Source organism: Aethalodelphis obliquidens, unplaced genomic scaffold (genome assembly GCF_003676395.1).
Source record: "Aethalodelphis obliquidens isolate GAN/ISIS:26980383/991018 unplaced genomic scaffold, ASM367639v1 scaffold18, whole genome shotgun sequence".
In the NCBI taxonomy this organism is placed as follows: Eukaryota; Metazoa; Chordata; class Mammalia; order Artiodactyla; family Delphinidae; genus Aethalodelphis; species Aethalodelphis obliquidens.
This window is the reverse complement of record NW_020837962.1, coordinates 10,617,274-10,633,911: the sequence shown is the minus strand read 5'-3', so window position 1 is coordinate 10,633,911 and position 16,638 is coordinate 10,617,274. Positions and strand designations below refer to the sequence as shown.

At 45.6% G+C, this 16,638-nt stretch overlaps 1 protein-coding gene and 1 long non-coding RNA gene across 7 annotated transcripts in view; one reads left to right on the top strand and one right to left on the bottom strand.

Moving 5' to 3' along the window:
- The window catches only part of NLRC3 (NLR family CARD domain containing 3), a 37,172-nt gene extending 23,020 nt beyond the window's left edge, over positions 1-14,152 (bottom strand). For 4 of the 6 annotated variants that reach the window (XM_027117580.1, XM_027117585.1, XM_027117582.1 and 1 more), the window contains exon 1: positions 13,423-14,149. The gene's annotated coding sequence lies outside the window, so the exon portion shown is untranslated. Of the gene's footprint in view, positions 1-7,954; positions 8,302-13,422 lie in introns of those variants that run through there. The other 2 variants (XM_027117586.1, XM_027117581.1) reach the window with 2 other exon arrangements.
- The window catches only part of LOC113626265 (uncharacterized), a 39,335-nt gene that overhangs the window by 21,495 nt on the left and 1,202 nt on the right, over positions 1-16,638 (top strand). The window contains exons 5-6 of the long non-coding RNA XR_003435103.1: positions 14,168-14,443; positions 14,712-14,874. This is a non-coding gene — a long non-coding RNA (uncharacterized LOC113626265). The remainder of the gene's footprint in view (positions 1-14,167; positions 14,444-14,711; positions 14,875-16,638) is intronic.

The following is a 16,638-nucleotide window of genomic DNA, read 5'->3' as shown; positions in this document are numbered from 1 at the left end:
ATTAAATATCTTTGATCCAGAAGTTCCACTTCTGGGAATTTATGCTAAAGAAATAATTGGGTAAGTGCACAGAGATGTGACTATAAGGATGATCCTGAAACATTGTTTACAACAACAAGAAATTGAAGGGGAAAAAAACTAAATTTCTATCCAGAGAGAATTGGTAAAATTATTTTGGCGCAGTTAAACAGTGGAAACCTACGTGGCCATAAAAAATAATAAGGTCAAACTGGAAATGTCCACAGTGTATTTTTTTTGTCTCTTAATGTTATAAAGGTTTTTTTTAAAAATTCATTTATTTATTATTTATTTATTTTTGGCTGCGTTGGGTCTTTGTTGCTGCGCATGGGCTTTCTCTAGTTGTGGCGAGCAAGGGCTACTCTTCGTTGCGGTGCATGGGCTTCTCTTGTTGTGGAGCACGGGCTCTAGGCGCGCAGGCTTCAGTAGTTGTGGCGCACGGGCTCAGTAGTTGTGGCGCATGGGCTTAGTTACTCCGCAGCATGTGGGATCTTCCTGGACCAGGGCTCGAACCCGTGTCTCCTGCATTGGCAGGCGGATTCTTAAGCACTGCGCCACCAGGGAAGCCCTGGTATAAAGGTTTTAATCACTTTTCTGAGGTATAATTTTTTTTAAAATGAGAATCCTATATATATATATATATTTTTAAATTATTTATTTATTTTATCATTTATTTGGTTGCACCAGGTCTTAGTTGCGGCCGGCAGGTTCCTTAGTTGTGGCATGCGAACTTTTAGTTGCAGCATGCATGTGAGATCTAGTTCCCTGACCAGGGATCGAACCCGGGCTCCCTGCATTGGGAGCATGGAGTCTTAACCACTGTGCCACCAGGGAAGTCCTGAATTATAATTTATATAAAATAAAATGCACGCATTTCAAATAGAGTTATATGAGTTCTGACAAATGTATACACCTCTGTAACATCTACCACAATCAAGTCACTGAACATTTCTTTCTCCCAAAAAGTGATCCCTCATGCCCCTTTGCTGTCTACCCCAACCACACCCCTCTGGCCCTGAGCCATCCATCTGCTTTTTTCACTATAGTTTTACCTTTTCTAGAATTTCAATGTTTTTTTTTCCACTTTTTAAAAATTGTGGTAAAATTCATATAACATAATTACTATCTTAATCATTTTTAAGTGTACAGGTCAGTGGTATTAAATGTATTCACACTGTTGTGCAACCATCACCACGATCATCCCCTTAACTCTCTTTATCTTGTAAAACTGAAACTCTATACCCATTAAACAACAACTCCCTATGCTCCCCTCCTCCCTAGCCCTGGGCAACCACCCCTGTACTTTCTGTCTTTATGATTTTGATGACTCTAAGTACCTCATATAAGTAGAATCATACAATATTGGTCTTTTTGCATCTGGCCTCTTTCACTGAGCATAATGTTTTCCAGGTTCATCCATATTGCAACATGTATCAGAATTTTGTTCCCTTTTATGATTGAATAATATTCCATTGTATGTAGGTACCGTATTTTTCTTATCCATTCACCTGTCAGTGAGTACTTGGGCTGCTTTTATGTTTTAACTTCGGTAAATAATGCTGCTACAAACATGGATGTACAAAGGTGAACTCTTTAAGACCGCGCTTGCAATTCTTTAGGGTTTATACCCAGAAGTGGAATTGCTGGATCATATGGTAACTCTATTTTTAATTTTTTGAGGAGCTGCCACACTGTTTTCCAAAGCAGCTTTAACATCTTACTTTCCCACCAACAGTGAGTGCACAGGGTTCCAATTTCTCCACATTCTCACCAGTACTTGTTGTTTTCTGGTTTTTTGATAGCAGCCATCCTAATGGGTGTGAGGTGGTATTTCATTATAGTCTTGATTTGTGTTTCCCCAATGATTAGTAATGTTGAGCATCTTTTCGTGTGCTTATCGGCCATTTATATGTCTTCTTTGGAGAAATATCTATTCAAATCCTTTGCCCATTTTTCAATCAGGTTGTTTGGGTTTTTTGTTGTTGTTGAGTTTTAGGAGTTCTCTATATATTCTGGATATTAAATCCTTATCAGATACATGATTTGCAAATATTTTCTTCCATCCTGTTTTTTGTACTCTGGATAGTGTCTTTTGATGTACAAAATTGTTTAATTTTCATGAAGTCCAATTTGTCTAATTTTTCTTTTGTTACCTGTGCTTTTGGTGTCATATCCAAGAAATAATTGACAAATCCAATGTTGTGAAGCTTTGTCCTCTGTTTTCTTCTAAGAGTTTTATTGGTTTAGGTCTTACATTTATCCATTGTGAGTTAATTTTTGTGTATGGTATTAGGTAAGGATCCAACTTTATTCTTTTGTATGTGGATATCCAGTTTTCATAGCACCATTTGTTGAAAAGACTGTCCTTTTCTCATTGAATGGTCATGGCACCCTTGTCAAAAATCATTTTACCACATACATGAGGGTTTATTTCTGGGCTCTCTATTCTATTCCATTGGTTTACATGTCTGTCTTTATGCTAATACCATACTCTTTTGATTACTGCCACTTTGTGGTAAATTTTGAAATTAAGAAGTGTGGGTCCTTAGGGCTTCCCTGGTGGTGCAGTGGTTGAGAATCCGCCTGCCGATGCAGGAGACACGGCTTCGTGCCCCGGTCCAGGAAGATCCCACATGCGAGGAGCGGCTAGTCCCGTGAGCCATGGTCGCTGAGCCTGCGCGTCCGGAGCCTGTGCTCCACAACGGGAGAGGCCACAACAGTGAGAGGCCTGCGTACCGCAAAAAAAAAAAAAAAAAAAAAAAAGAGTGTGGGTCCTCTAGTTTTGTTCTTTTTTTTTTTTTTTTTTTAATACGGCAGGTTCTTATTTAGTTTTGTTCTTTTTCAAGATTGTTTTGGCTATTTGAGGTGCCTTGAAATTCCATGTGAATTTTAAGTTGGGTTTTTATATTTCTGCAAAAAAAAATGTTATTGAGATTTTGATAGGGATTGCACTGAGTCTGTAGCTAGCTTTCAGTAGTATTGACATTTTAACAATATTAAGTCTTCAAGTTCATGAACATGGGATGTGTTTCCATTAATTTATGTCTTCTTTAATTCAGCAGTGTTTTGTAGCTTTCATTGTACAGGTCTTTTACCTCCTTGGTTAAGTTAATTCCTAAGCATTTTATTCTTTTTGATGTTATTGTGAATGGAATCGTTTTTGTGATGTCCTTTTCAGGTTGTTCATTGTTCATGTATAGAAATGAAGGTGAATTTTGTGTGTTGACTTTGTATCCTGCTACTTTGATGAATTCACTTATTAGTTCTAACAATTGTTTTGTGGAACCTTTAGGATTTTCTGCATAAAAAATCATATCTGCAAACAGATGATTTTACTTCTTCCTTTCCAATTTGGATGACTTTTCTGTGTGGCCTTTTATGGCCACATAATTTTCCACTGTATAACTTGGCCATAATAATTTTACCAATCTTCTTTGGATAGAAATTTCATTTTTTCCCCTTCAGTTTCTTTTTCTTACCTAATTGCTCTGGCTAGAACTTCCAGTACTATATTGAATAGAAGTGGTGAAAGCAGGCATCCTTACCTTGTTCCCAATGTTAGAGGAATCACTATCAGTCTTTCATCATTGAGTATGATGTTTGCTGCAGGTTTTTATTATGTGGAGATAGATTCCTTCTATTCCTAGCTTACTGTTTTTTTGTTTGTTTGTTTTGTGGTACGCGGGCCTCTCACTGTTGTGGCCCCTCCCGTTGTGGAGCACAGGCCCCGGATGCGCAGGCTCAGCAGCCACGGCTCACGGGCCCAGCCGCTCCACGGCATGTGGGATCTTCCCGGACCGGGGCATGAACCCGTGTCCCCTGCATCGGCAGGCGGACTCTCAACCACTGCGCCACCAGAGAAGCCCACTGAGTGTTTTTATAATGAAGGGATGTTCAATTTTGTCAAATGCTTTTTCTGTGTCAGTTGAGATGTTCATGTGAGTTTTTTCCTTCCTTTTGTTTACGTGGCATATTACATTGGTTGATTTCCCTATGTCGAACCATCCTTGTATTCCATGAATAAATTCCATTTGGTTTTTGTTGAAGATTTTTGCATCAGTGCTCATAAGGGATATCTATATTTTTCTTTTCTTATAGTGTCTTTGTTTGGCTCTGGTATCAGGGTAATGCTGGCCTCATAGAATGGGTTGGGAAATGTTCTCTCCTTTTCAACTTTTCAGAAAATTTTGAGAAGGATTGGTATTACTTCTTTAAATGTTTGGTAGAATTCACTAGTGAATATATATATATATATTTTTGGCTGCACCACATGACATGTGGAATCTTAGGTCCTTGACCAGGGATCAAACCCACGCTCCCTGCATTGGAAGCACAGAGTCTTAATCACTGGACTGCCAGAGAAGTCCCTCTTTTCTAGTTTTAGTAATTTAAGTCGTCTCTCTTTTTCCTTAGTCCATCTAGCAAAAGATTTGTCAATTTTATTAATCTTTTTGAAGAACCAGCTTTTGGTGTCATTGATTTTTCTCTATCATTTTTCTATTTTCTGTTTTATTTTTATTATTTCCTTCCTTATGCTAGTTTTGGGTTTAGTTTGTTCTTTTTTTTCTAGTTTTCTTAAGTTGTAAAGTTAGGTTGTTGATTTGAGATCTTTCCCATTTTTTAATATAAATACTTATAGCTATCAGTTTCCTCCCTTAGCACCACTTTCACTGTGTCCCATAAGTTTGGCATGTTGTGTTTTCATTTTTATTCATCTCTGAGTATTTTTAAATTTTCCTTGTGAATTCTTCCTTAATACATTAGTGATTTAAAAGTGTGTTGTTTGGGCTTCCCTGGCGGCACAGTGGTTGGGAGTCCGCCTGCCAATGCGGGGGACCTGGGTTTGGGCCCTGGTCTGGGAGGCTCCCACGTGCCACGGAGTGACTGGACCTGTGTGCCACAGCTGCTAAGCCTATGCTCTGGGGCCTGTGAACCATGGCTGCTGAGCCCACGCGCTGCAATTATTGAAGCCCGAGTGCCTGCAGCCTGTGTTCTGTGTCAGGAGAGGCCACTGTGGTGAGAGGCCCATGCACTTCAGCGAAGAGTGGCCCCCGCTTGCCGGAACTGGAGGGAGCCTGCGCTCTGCAGCAAGGACCCAACGCAGCCAAAAATAAATAAAAATAAAATAAATTTTAAAAAAATAGTGTGTTGTTTAATTTCTGCAATTTCATGCATTTTCCAGGTTTTCTTCTGTTATTTATTTCTAACTTCATCCCACTGTGGTTAGAGAAGATACTTTGTATAATATCTATATTTTAAAATCTCTAAAGACTTAACTTGTAGCCTAACATATGGTCAGCTCTGTTAAAATCCCATGTGCATTTGAAAAGAATATTCTCTTGTTGGGTAGTGTATTCTGTATGTGTCTGTTAGATCTAATTGTGTTAAGACTTCTATTTCATTATTTGTCTTCTGTCTGGTTGTTCTGTGCATTATTGTGAGTGGGTTATTAAAGTATCCAACTATTATTGCAGAACTATTTCTCCCTTCAGTCCTGTCAGTTTTTGCTTCATATGTTTTAATGGTCTTTCATTAGGTATATAATGTTTATAATTGTTATATCTTCTTGCTGTTTCAAATCTTTTATTAATATAAAGTGTCCTTCTTTGTCTCTTGTAACCTTTTTTGATTTAAAGCCTTTTTTGTCTGATATCAGTATAGCTTCCCCTGCTCTCTTTTGGTTACTATTGTCATGGAATGTAGTTTTTAGGTTTTTTGGGTGGGGCCATGCTGCACGGCTTGTGGGATCTCAGTTCCCCAACTAGGGATTGAACCCGAGCCACAGCAGTGAAAGCCCGGAATCCTAACCACTAGGCAACCAGGGAACTCCCCATGGAATATCTTTTTTTGTCCTTTCATTTTCAACCTATTTGTGTCTTTGGATCTAAAGTTAGTCTCTCATAGACATCCTGTAGTTGGATCACGCGGTTTTCTCCATTCTGCCAATCTCTGTCTTTTGATTAGAGAGTTTAACCCATTTACGTTTAAAGTAATTGCTGATAAGAAGGGCCTTACTTCTGTCATTCTGCTATTTGTTTTTATTCTGCCTTATTACTTTCCCCCCTCATTTCTTGCATTACCGTCTTCTTTTGTATTTAGTTGATTTTTGTTAAAATGTTAAAATTCCTTTTTCATTTCCTTTTGTGTATATATTTTAGTTATTTTCTTTGTGGTTACCATGGGTTACATTTAATATCCTAAAGTTATAATACTCTAATTTAAATTTATACCAGCTTAACTTCAATAACAAACAAAAACTTTGCTCCTTTACAGCTCTGTCCCCACCCCTTTTGGTTGTTGATGTCACAGTATTACACCTTTATACATTGTGTGCCCCTCAAACATAAACTAATAATTAAAAAAATTCTTTAGTCTCATATTATGTAGAAAACAAAATTGAAGTTACAAACCAAAGATATAGTAATATTAGCTTGTACACTAATAATTGGTTTTTTTCTTTAAATATTAGTATCTTAAATCATGTAGAAAACAAAAAGTGCAGTTATAAACCATTGTTACTAGCGTTTATAATTGCCCATGTGTTGACTTTTGTTGAGATCTTTATTTCTCCATATGACTTTGAGTTACTACTGTCTAGTGCTCAGGACTCCCCTGAGCATTCTTGCAGGGAAGGTCATGGTCATGAACTCCCTCAGCTTTTGTTTATCTGGGAATGTCTTAATTTCTCCCTTAATTTTTTAAAAATAAATTTATTAATTTTATTATTTTATTTTATTTATTGTTTCTGACTGCATTGGGTCTTTGTTGCTGTGCGTGGGCTTTTCTCTTGTTGTGGCTAGTGGGGGCTACTCTTCTTTGCGGTTTGCAGGCTTCTCATTGTGGTGGCTTCTCTTGTTGAGGAGCATGAGCTCTAGGTGCACGGGCTTCAGTAGTTGTGGGATGTGGGCTCAGTAGTTGTGGCTCGTGGGCTCTAGAGCGCAGGCTCAGTAGTTGTGGCTTACAGGCCTAGCTGCTCCGTGGCATGTGGGATCTTCCTGGACCATGGATCAAACCCGTGTCCCCTGCACTGGCAGGCGGATTCTCAACCACTGTGCTACCAGGGAAGCCCCTCCCTTAATTTTGAAGGGCAGTTTTGCTGGATATAAGACTCCTCGTTGATAGGTTTTTTTCTTTGAGCAATTTGAATATGTCAGCCTACTCTTTTCTGGCCTCCAAAGTTTCTGATGAGAAGTCTGTTGATAATCTTATTGAGGATCCCTTGTGTGTGATGATTTTCTTCCTCTCTTGCTGATTTCAAGATTGTTTTTTGAAGGTTTGATTATAATGTATGTCTTAGTTGCTCTGCAGCATGTGGGATCTTCCCAGACCAGGGCTCGAACCCGTGTCCCCTGCATTGGCAGGCAGATTCTTAACCACTATGCCACCAGGGAAGCCCTACAATGTATTTTTTTTTTTTTTTTTTTTTTTTTTTTTTTTTTTTTTTTTTTTTTTGTGGTACGTGGGCCTCTCACTGTTGTGGCCCCTCCTGTTGCGGAGCACAGGCTCCAGACGCGCAGGCTCAGCGGCCATGGCTCACGGGCGCAGCTGCTCCGCAGCATGTGGGATCTTCCCGGACCGGGGCACGAACCCGTGTCCCCTGCATCGGCAGGCAGACTCTCAACCACTGCGCCACCAGGGAAGCCCCCTACAATGTATTTTTGTGTGGGGAAAAAACTCAATGTGCAGAGGAGAATTATGATGGGATACCTTTATGTTTTAAAAAGAAAATAGGATACTGTTTTTGTCTGGCTAGAGATTAGCTGGAAATATTTGACAGTGGGATTGAGGAATTATTTCTTATTTTGTGAATTTTGATTGCTTAGATTTTGGTAACTAATGTGTATTGCTTCCCCTCATTTAAATAGATTGCTTATAGAATTATAAAAGTAAAACATTAAAATCATTTAAATAATACAAAAGTAAGTAAAGTATATACCTCATTTCCACTCCCCAGGGGTGACCTCTTCTAGTTGATGGTTTTGTTTTTTTTTTAAGTAGGTGCTAGTGCAATAGGGCAAATAAAAGAAATAAAAGACATCAAGATTGGAAAAGGAAAGAATAAAACTGTCACTATTCACAGTTGACATGACTGTATACTTTGAAAATCCAAAAGAATCTACAATAGAACTATTAGAACTAATACATGAACTTAACAAGGTTTCTGGACACAAGATCAACACACAAAAAGATCAGTTATATTTCTACGTACTAGCAACACTCAAGTCAAAAGTAAAAATTTTAAATACCATTTAAAAAATCAAATATATAAGAATAAATCTAGGGACTTCCCTGGTGGTCCAGTGGCTAAGACTCCACGCTCCCAATGCAGGGGGCCTGGGTTTGATCCCTGGTCAGGGAACTAGATCCCACGTGCTGCAACTAAGAGTTCACATGCCGCAAATAAAGATCCCACGTGCTGCAACAAAGATTCTGCGTGCTGCACCTACGACCCAGCATAGCCAAATAAATAAATAAATATTAAAAAAAGAATAAATCTAGCAAAAAAATTTGCATGACCTCCACATTGAAAACTATGAAACAATACTAAGAGAAATTAAAGAAGACCTAAAGTAGGGATTTGCCATATTCGTGGATTGAAAGACTCAGTATTATTAAGATGATCTATAGATTGACATACCAATCAAAATCCCAGCAGGCTTTTTGGAGGGCGGTGGGGAGGGTGGAAATTGGTAAGCTGATTCTAAAACATAAACAAAAGACCCTGAAATAGACAAAATAATCTTGAAGAAGAAGAACAAAGCCTGAGGACTTACACTACACAATATCAAGACTTAGTATAGAGCTATAGGTATTGGTACAAGGGCAGACAAATAGACCAGTGCACTAGAATAGACGGTCCAGAAACAGACCCACACATATATGGGCACCTGATTTATAACAAGGCCTCCAATGCAATTCAGTGGGCATTAAATTGTGCTGGCTAATGGGATATTCATATGGGAAAAGTGAACCCTGACCTCTACTTCACACCGTACACAAAACATTAATTCAAGCTGGACCATAGATCTATCTAAATGTGAATGCTAACACAGTCAAGCCTTAGAAAAAATACAGGATAAAATATCTTTTTAGGGCTTCCCTGGTGGCGCAGTGATTGAGAGTCCGCCTGCTGATGCAGGGGACACGGGTTCGTGCCCTGGTCCGGGAAGATCCCACATGCCGCAGAGTGACTGGGCCCATGAGCCATGGCCGCTGGGCCTGCACATCCAGAGCCTGTGCTCCGCAACAGGAGAGGCCACAACAGTGAGAGGCCCACATACCGCAAAAAAATATATATATATATATCTTTTTGAACTTGGTCTACGTAAAGATTAAACAGAACACAAAAAGCACTAACCATGAAAGAAAAGAACAATATATTGAGATTCATTAAAATTAGGAATATCTGTTCATTAGAAGACAGCATTAAAAGGTGAAAAAGCAAACCATTGACTAGGAGACAACATCCCCAACACCTTAATCAATCAGTAAGAAACAGACATCTGATGATAAACTGAGCCAAAACTTGAAAGAATGTCACTGCAGAGAATATCATTAGTAATCAGAAAATGAAAATTAAGATCACTCTGGAAAAATGTTTGGTAATGATAAGACTAAATATGCATATTTCTGTGACCCAGTAATTTCCCTCCTGGGTATATACCCAACAGAAACGAGTGTTTATGTCCACCAAAACCCAGATCAGAATATTTATAGCAGCTTTATTCATAAACTCCAGAAGAGTGGAAACAACCAATGTCCATCAACAAAAGATTGAGATTTTTTTTGGAATGTTCATACAATCAAATCCTACATTATAAAGAAACAGAATAAGCTACTGATATCCTCAACACTATGGCTGAGTCTCGCAGACATTGTGAGTGAAAGAAGTCTGATGCAAAAGAGACACACTCTTGTGATTCCATTTGTAGGAAGTTTAAAGTCAGGCCAAACCAATCTGAAAAGATAGAAGTCAAAGTAGTAGTTACACTTGGAGGCGGTTCTGACTGGACGGGGCATGAGGGAGCCTTCTAGGGTGCTGTAAACTTCTATCTAATTTAATCTGGATGGTGTACACACAGGCATACACATATATAAAAATCCATTGAGCTCACTTTACTGTCTAAGTTATACCTCAATTTAGAGAACGTTATGCTAGCAGCTATCTAAAAGTTCAAATGTATGTAAACCAAAATGAAGCACTGTTACTGCAGCCTCTTAGTGCATGAGCTGGGACACTCAGGCCTCTGTCCTGCTCTCAGGGCAATGTCAGGGTGTGGCCCAGGGCTGGACACAGCCTCCTGCATTGGATGTCCAGGTACACCCACCAAGTAACAGACTATGCTTTGGTGGGGGTGGGGTGGTGGCCAGGAGTATGCAGGACCGTGTTGAAGAAGGGCCAGGCTCAGTGCCTCTCAGCTCTGGCAGGACATTGTCTGGAGCACTAAATATTTTTTTAATTTAAAATTTTTATTGTGGTAAAGTATACCTAACAAAATTTACTATTTTAACTATTTTTTAAGCATTCAATTCAGTGACATTAAGTACATTTATAATGTTGTGCAACCATCACCACCATCCACCTCTAGAACTTTTTCATCCTCCCAAATGGAAACTCTGTACTCATTAAGCACTGACTCCCCAGCCCCTGGTAACCACTTTCTGTTTATATGAATCTGACAACTCTAGGTACCTCATGTAAGTGGGATCACACAGTATTTGTCCCTTTGCATCTGGCCTCTTTGAGCATAATGTTTTCCAGGCTCATCCAAGTTGTAACAGGTACTAGAATTTCATTCCTTTTTAAGGCTGAATCATATTCCAGTTTATGGATGGACCACATTTTGTTTATTCATCCATTCGTCAATAGATATTGTACTTAGGTTGTTTCCACCTTTTGGCTCTTGTGAATAATGCTGCTGTGAACGTGGGAGTACAAATAGCAGTTCAAGGTTCTGCTTTCAACTCTTTTGGGTGTATACCCAGAAGTGGAATTGCTGGATTTTATGGTCATTCTATGGAGCGCTATTTTAAAAAAGCCACCGCTTAGCCCAACTGCGCAGAGATTTCACTGGTCTGGGGTAGAGCCCCTACATGGATGCATTTTAAAGCTACCCAGGTGATTCTAATGAGCAGCCAGAGTTGAGAACCACTGGGCCAGAGAGAGGCTAGGAAAGTGACAAAGAAGCGACTGCAGAAGGCGAGAGTGAGCAGGAGGAAGAGGCCGGCCTGAGTGTGCCTGGGAAGGTGGGAGGGCGAGCTCCTTGCCTCTGGGTCCCAGCAGCCACTCAGCAGTGGGGCCAACATTCCCTCCTGATCAGACACCCATCTTTCTTGCCCCACTGACCTCGCCTAGGGTTGCCAGATTTAGCAAATTAAGATACAGGACAGCCAGTGAAATTTGAATTTCAGACAAACAACAAATAATTCTTCTAGTATATCTTATGTACTACTTGGGACATACTTATACTTAAAAAAAACAAAACTCATTCTTTATCTGAGATTAAATATTAACAGGGTGTTCTGTTATCTGGCACCCCTACTCAGGCCCCACTCAGATAAGAGCCCCCCCCAGCCTGGCCTTCACCTTTGGACACCTTGTCCCAACAAGAACAGAAGAGGAGACCCCAGCAGTTGGCCCAGGAGCCACACCATTCCCATGACCTCCCAGGGCCAGCAGTGGCTGAGGGTGGCTACCTGGCCACCTGTGTGGACAGCCCTGCTTACAGCCCCAGATGCCACCCTCACAGGGTGGAACCTACCACAGACTTCTGAGCAGGATGACATCCGGTGGCCACACATGCCACCAGGGACAGCCAGGTAGACCCTGCCCAGTGTAGACAGTCTCCGGTGAGCAGCAGGAAGCCTGAGAGCCCAGCTTAAAGGGAAGAAGACTGAGGGCGGGTGGGCCTTGGATCGCCTTGGGGGCTTTTAGGGCCAGAGGGCAGTCAGTCTGCAGAGGGTCTGTGCTGTAGTGGGCAGGGCAAGGCCAGACACAGGACCGGGGTTCCACGGCCACCTCCCTGGAGTAGGGCTTCCCCGCTCCCATGCATCCTCCAGTGCTTCATCCATGGGGCAGGACACAGCTAAGGACCTGCGTGCCCTTGTGCTGGAATCACTCAGACCCTGTCCCTCAGGCTCCACAGCTGGGCTTCTGTCTCATCCCTGAGGCCCAGGCCCCGATTTCCTCATTGTCTCTGCCAACAAGGTCCAGCTTGTCCTATGCTATCCTTCCAGGGGCCCCAGTCCCGTCTGCCAGGCCTGTGTGAGAGCAACCGGCCTCTGCTCTGCCCACCTGCACTTGGTGACTGTGGGGCCTGCAGTGCTGCCCTCCCTCCTGGGCTGCCCGTGTCCCAGGCCACAGCTTCTTGGATGTTCCTGTCTCCTGACTCCCACCCCTGCCCCCCAGGGCCCGAGACTTCAGTTCTCAGCCCTTTTAGGTGGCCCCCCCAACCATGACCGCTGACCACCTGAGACCAAACAGCCTTTCCCAGAGGGAGGAAGCAGTGCCTTCACCGTGAGACACAGCTCTCCTAACTTCACTGCCCTGGAACCCTCTTGGGGACCGGGACAGGCTCAACCCTGGGGATCCTGGCACACCTGGGACAGAGGAGGAGGTGCCCAGCCTGCACCCCCACCTGGGAGCCAGCTGCAGGTTTCCCTGTAATGGCCAAGGGTGAGCCCTAGGGCTCAGGGAAAGCATGTGCGTCCTTTGAGGGGACAGGGAAAAACCCTGGGACCCAGGAGCCTGGCCACAGGGGAGGGCCCTATGACCAATAGCCACCCTGAACCAGCTCTATGGTGCCTCTTCTGAGAAAGCCTCTGTGATTACCGTCCCTCTCAGAATGATGAACCTCACCTCCATCCGAGGGTGCAGCTGGGAGAGGACCCTGGGGACTGCTCACCCAACATGAGGGTGACATTTATGGAGCAGGCACTGGGTGATAGACCCAACCCCACCTGCACCACCTCCCTTGGTCCTCAGGACCCTGGGCAGGTCTGGTATTGTCCCCTCCATCTTAAGGGAGGAAAGGGGATGCTAGGATAGTGCCCAGGTCTGCTGATTCCAAGTTTAACCACTGGGCTGCACTGCTCAACCTCACCTCTGCCTGCCTGCAGCACTTTCCAGCTACTTCCTGCTCCTCCTGTCCCATCATTGGTACCTGGGGTGCTGGGCTTTGTCGCCTTGGCCCATTGTGGGCTGTCCTTAGGCACCTGTTTGCTTATTTCACACCGTTATCTAGTCCTTCCCAGCAGCTCCTGGCACCCATGGGGACACCTTCCTGGAGTTGCCCCAGCCACCACTCCACAGAGTGGCTCAGGCCTTCAAAGTCATGGTCCTTTCTGCCAGCTGTCTCCTCTTTCTCCCCCATCCTGTACTGAGACAGTCTGGACTCAACTTACCTCCCGGGCCTCATTGCTCCAGGGATGCCAATGCTGGGGGGCCGAGGGCGTCCATCCCAGCGCTCCTGGGCTCAGCCCTGCTCCAGTGGACAGAGGCAGCTGGGTGGGTGTGAGGATGTCCTGGGAATCTCTGTGGCTGGTCAGCTGGTCCCTGAGCCGTCAGGATCTGTCCAGGGCAGGAGTGAAGCCCTGTCTGGAGGGATCAGGAGGTGATTACCGTGCAGGGCAGCAGGGCCGCGGCCTGCCAGCTCCCGCACTCCCCCGAGCCCATCGGCTGTCACGGCAGCCGGGGCTCCTCACCTCTTCCTGTGCCGGGCTCCACCTCAACCCTCCTTCCTGTCTGATTTCAAAAGCCAACAGCCTTACAGACAAATCAGTGAGCTGTAGCTGCCTCGGGCCAGCTCTCTGGCTTTGTCACCACCCTGTAAGTCAGAGGCAAGGGTGATGCCAGGGTCTTGTTTCAAGGACTGAGTGCCCCTGCAGACCTGATGCTCAGGGGAAAGTGGTCCAACCGAGGCCACAAAGGAAAACAGACTCACCATCAGCAGACCTTTGCTTTTTGGGGGGTGGTAGGGAAACCAGGCAAGCGTGGGGGCATTCAGTGACTTCCTTAAGGCCACACAGCAGGCAGCTGACCTCGCTGGGGCTGGAACTGCGTCCTGCCACTCTAGGCTGGCATGCTCTGATATGGTGTGTGGCCCTCCTCACCCCTTCTTCTAACCGCCCTTGCTTTCCTTCTCTCTAGCACCCAACAGGCACCTTTGCCCCAGCTGTACTCCACAGTGTCTTCCCAACTCAAGGGCCCCCAAGGCAGGTCAGCTGCACCTGAAACAGCAGAATGTGGCAGTTCACTCAGGCCCCTGGAGGTGGACCTCAGCACGTGCGCTGCATTGATGGGGAAGGACACAGCCCAGAGTGAACAACATGAGAAAAGTTACAATAGAGGAAAAATACAGGACAGACTCTGGTGACAGGGAGCAAACCACCTCATGTGAAGCCACTGAGAGAAGCAGATGACGAGGTGGGAGCAAAGTGATGGGGCCTCAGATTTTCTCAGTGAGCAGGTGGGAGCCAGCAATGGTTGTAGAGCAGGAGAGTAGTAGGTTCAAGTGCATGTAGCAGCTTGTGTGTGAGGGGAGTTGGGAGGGGGCGGGGCATGTGCTTGTATTAGCCTGTCCTCAAGAGCCGCATGGGTGATGGAGGGGAGGGTACCAAGGCGGCAGATCAGAAGTGCTTCATAGAATGCCATGCTCCCATTCCCCCCTCACTCCCTCTGTCCCTTCCATCAGCGCTCGCCAGGTGCTGGGGGGACACACGGTGGCTACCCTGGAGAAGCCTGCTGAGGCTTCAGGCAGGCAGAGTGCAGACTGGCGGCTGCAGCCCTGGCCAGAGGTGCAGTGAAGGCATTTGAGAGCAGGCCGCCCACAGGATGTTGGAAACCACAGGGGCCAGGTGGGTATCTGTCACATGACAGAGGCCAGGAGGCCCCTCTGCTCCTCCCTCCACGGCTCAGGGTCGATGGATCCTGAGCACAAAAGGAAACAGCATCCTCTGTGGGGAATCTCAGGGCACCCCTGAGTCAGCACTGCCCCCCACCTTTCCTCCCCACCTAGAAGGGATGTCCCATGGCTGGGTAGGGCTGGGCCCCAGGCTCCCTCTGCTGGCTCCTCTAAGAAGTTCGGGGCCTTCTCCTGACTCTCCCGGGGGTTTTCATACGTTTGGGGTGAGGTCTCCCATGCTCGTTCTCACTCTGGGGCTTTCTATCCACCCAGAGTTGTGGTCAGCTGGGCAGGCCCTTCCCAGCTCAGCGAAAACCTGAGGCTTCCTGCCTGCATGGGCCTCTCTGGGGTTGTGCAGACTGCAAGGCCCCCTTGCTGGGGCCCTGCTCAAGCTGGGCTGTGGCTGTCCTTTGATTGCCTTGAGTGACCATGTCCAGGCCGAGGCCAAGCCACAGGAAGCGGGACCGGCCCAGGAGGTCACATCACAGTGAAGCGTGGGTGTCTCTTCGTTTTCGCTGATGGGTGAATGTTCCGCTGCCCTGGAGCTCAGCGCATGTTCTTCCTATGCTGAGTCCCTGTGGCGACTGTCAGAGCTTCTGCACAGGAACGCCTGTGCCTGCTGCCCACCACGAGGCCATGGCCGCTGGCTCCTCCAGGCTCCCTGTGGGTGCTGGGATAGGGCAGCTCATCATCAGCTCCTTTTCAACCAGTTAGCTGGACCTAATTCTCTAGTTCCTGAGTCAGGTTTAAACCCTCTGTAAAGGTCATGCTTTCCCGGGTGCCGCCTTCTCTGGCTGTGGTGGTTTCTTTTCTTAGTGGCTGGTTTAACCCTCTTTCCTTGCTTTTGCACTGGCCGAGCCATGGCCAGGCCAACTGCTGACCCCTGCTGGCCTCCGGGGACACGCTGCACAGACCCGACGGGCCAAGGTCTTCAGTCCCCAGGCCCACCTTCCCTCCCTTTACCTGCTGGTGGCTTTTTATCAACTTTAACCCCTCCCCCAAAACCTCCTTTTCCACCTGGAGTTGGTAGCGTTCTCCGAGTCAGGACACTGTCCGAGGAGTGAGGCTCCCAGGCCTCCCCCGAGGGAGTGCACCCGAAGCTGCATGGTCTCCCCTGCGAGCCAGTGAGCAGGGTAAGGACCCTGGGTCGGCTCCCTCCTTCCTAACTCCACTTCATTTCCCTGACACAGCCCATACTCAGGAGGGGGCATCAAGCCCTTCATACAAGAAATGCATGGTAGCTTCTAGAACAGGCCAGGCTCCATCTTCAGTCTGATCAAAGTGGTGTGATCTGAGCCGAGCTTCCCTCTAGCCGTCTGCCCTTGGGCAGCAGACATGGGGAAGGCTGGGTCCCCTCCGTCTGGTCACAAATCAGGAAACACAGTATGTGTTCAAGAAGCCCCATTTCGCCTCCCTGAATGCTGCACGCCGCTGAGGCCCAGTTCACAAACCCCCTCTTCCAGGAAGCTGTCCCTTTGGGCCATCTGAGCACTGACCCTCGCAGCTGGCACAGAGGAGAGGCCAGTCTGTCTTCTCCACTAGATGACCGGAAGTGCTGGCCTGTTCCCTTTTCTCCACAGGGCCCAGCACACAGGCCAGAGCAGGCTTCATAAACTCATCCTGTTAAAATGCAGATTCTGACTCAGTGGGTATGGGCAGCCCAAGCCTGCATGTAACAAACCCCGGGCAATGCTGCTGGGCCTCGGCCTCTCCTGGA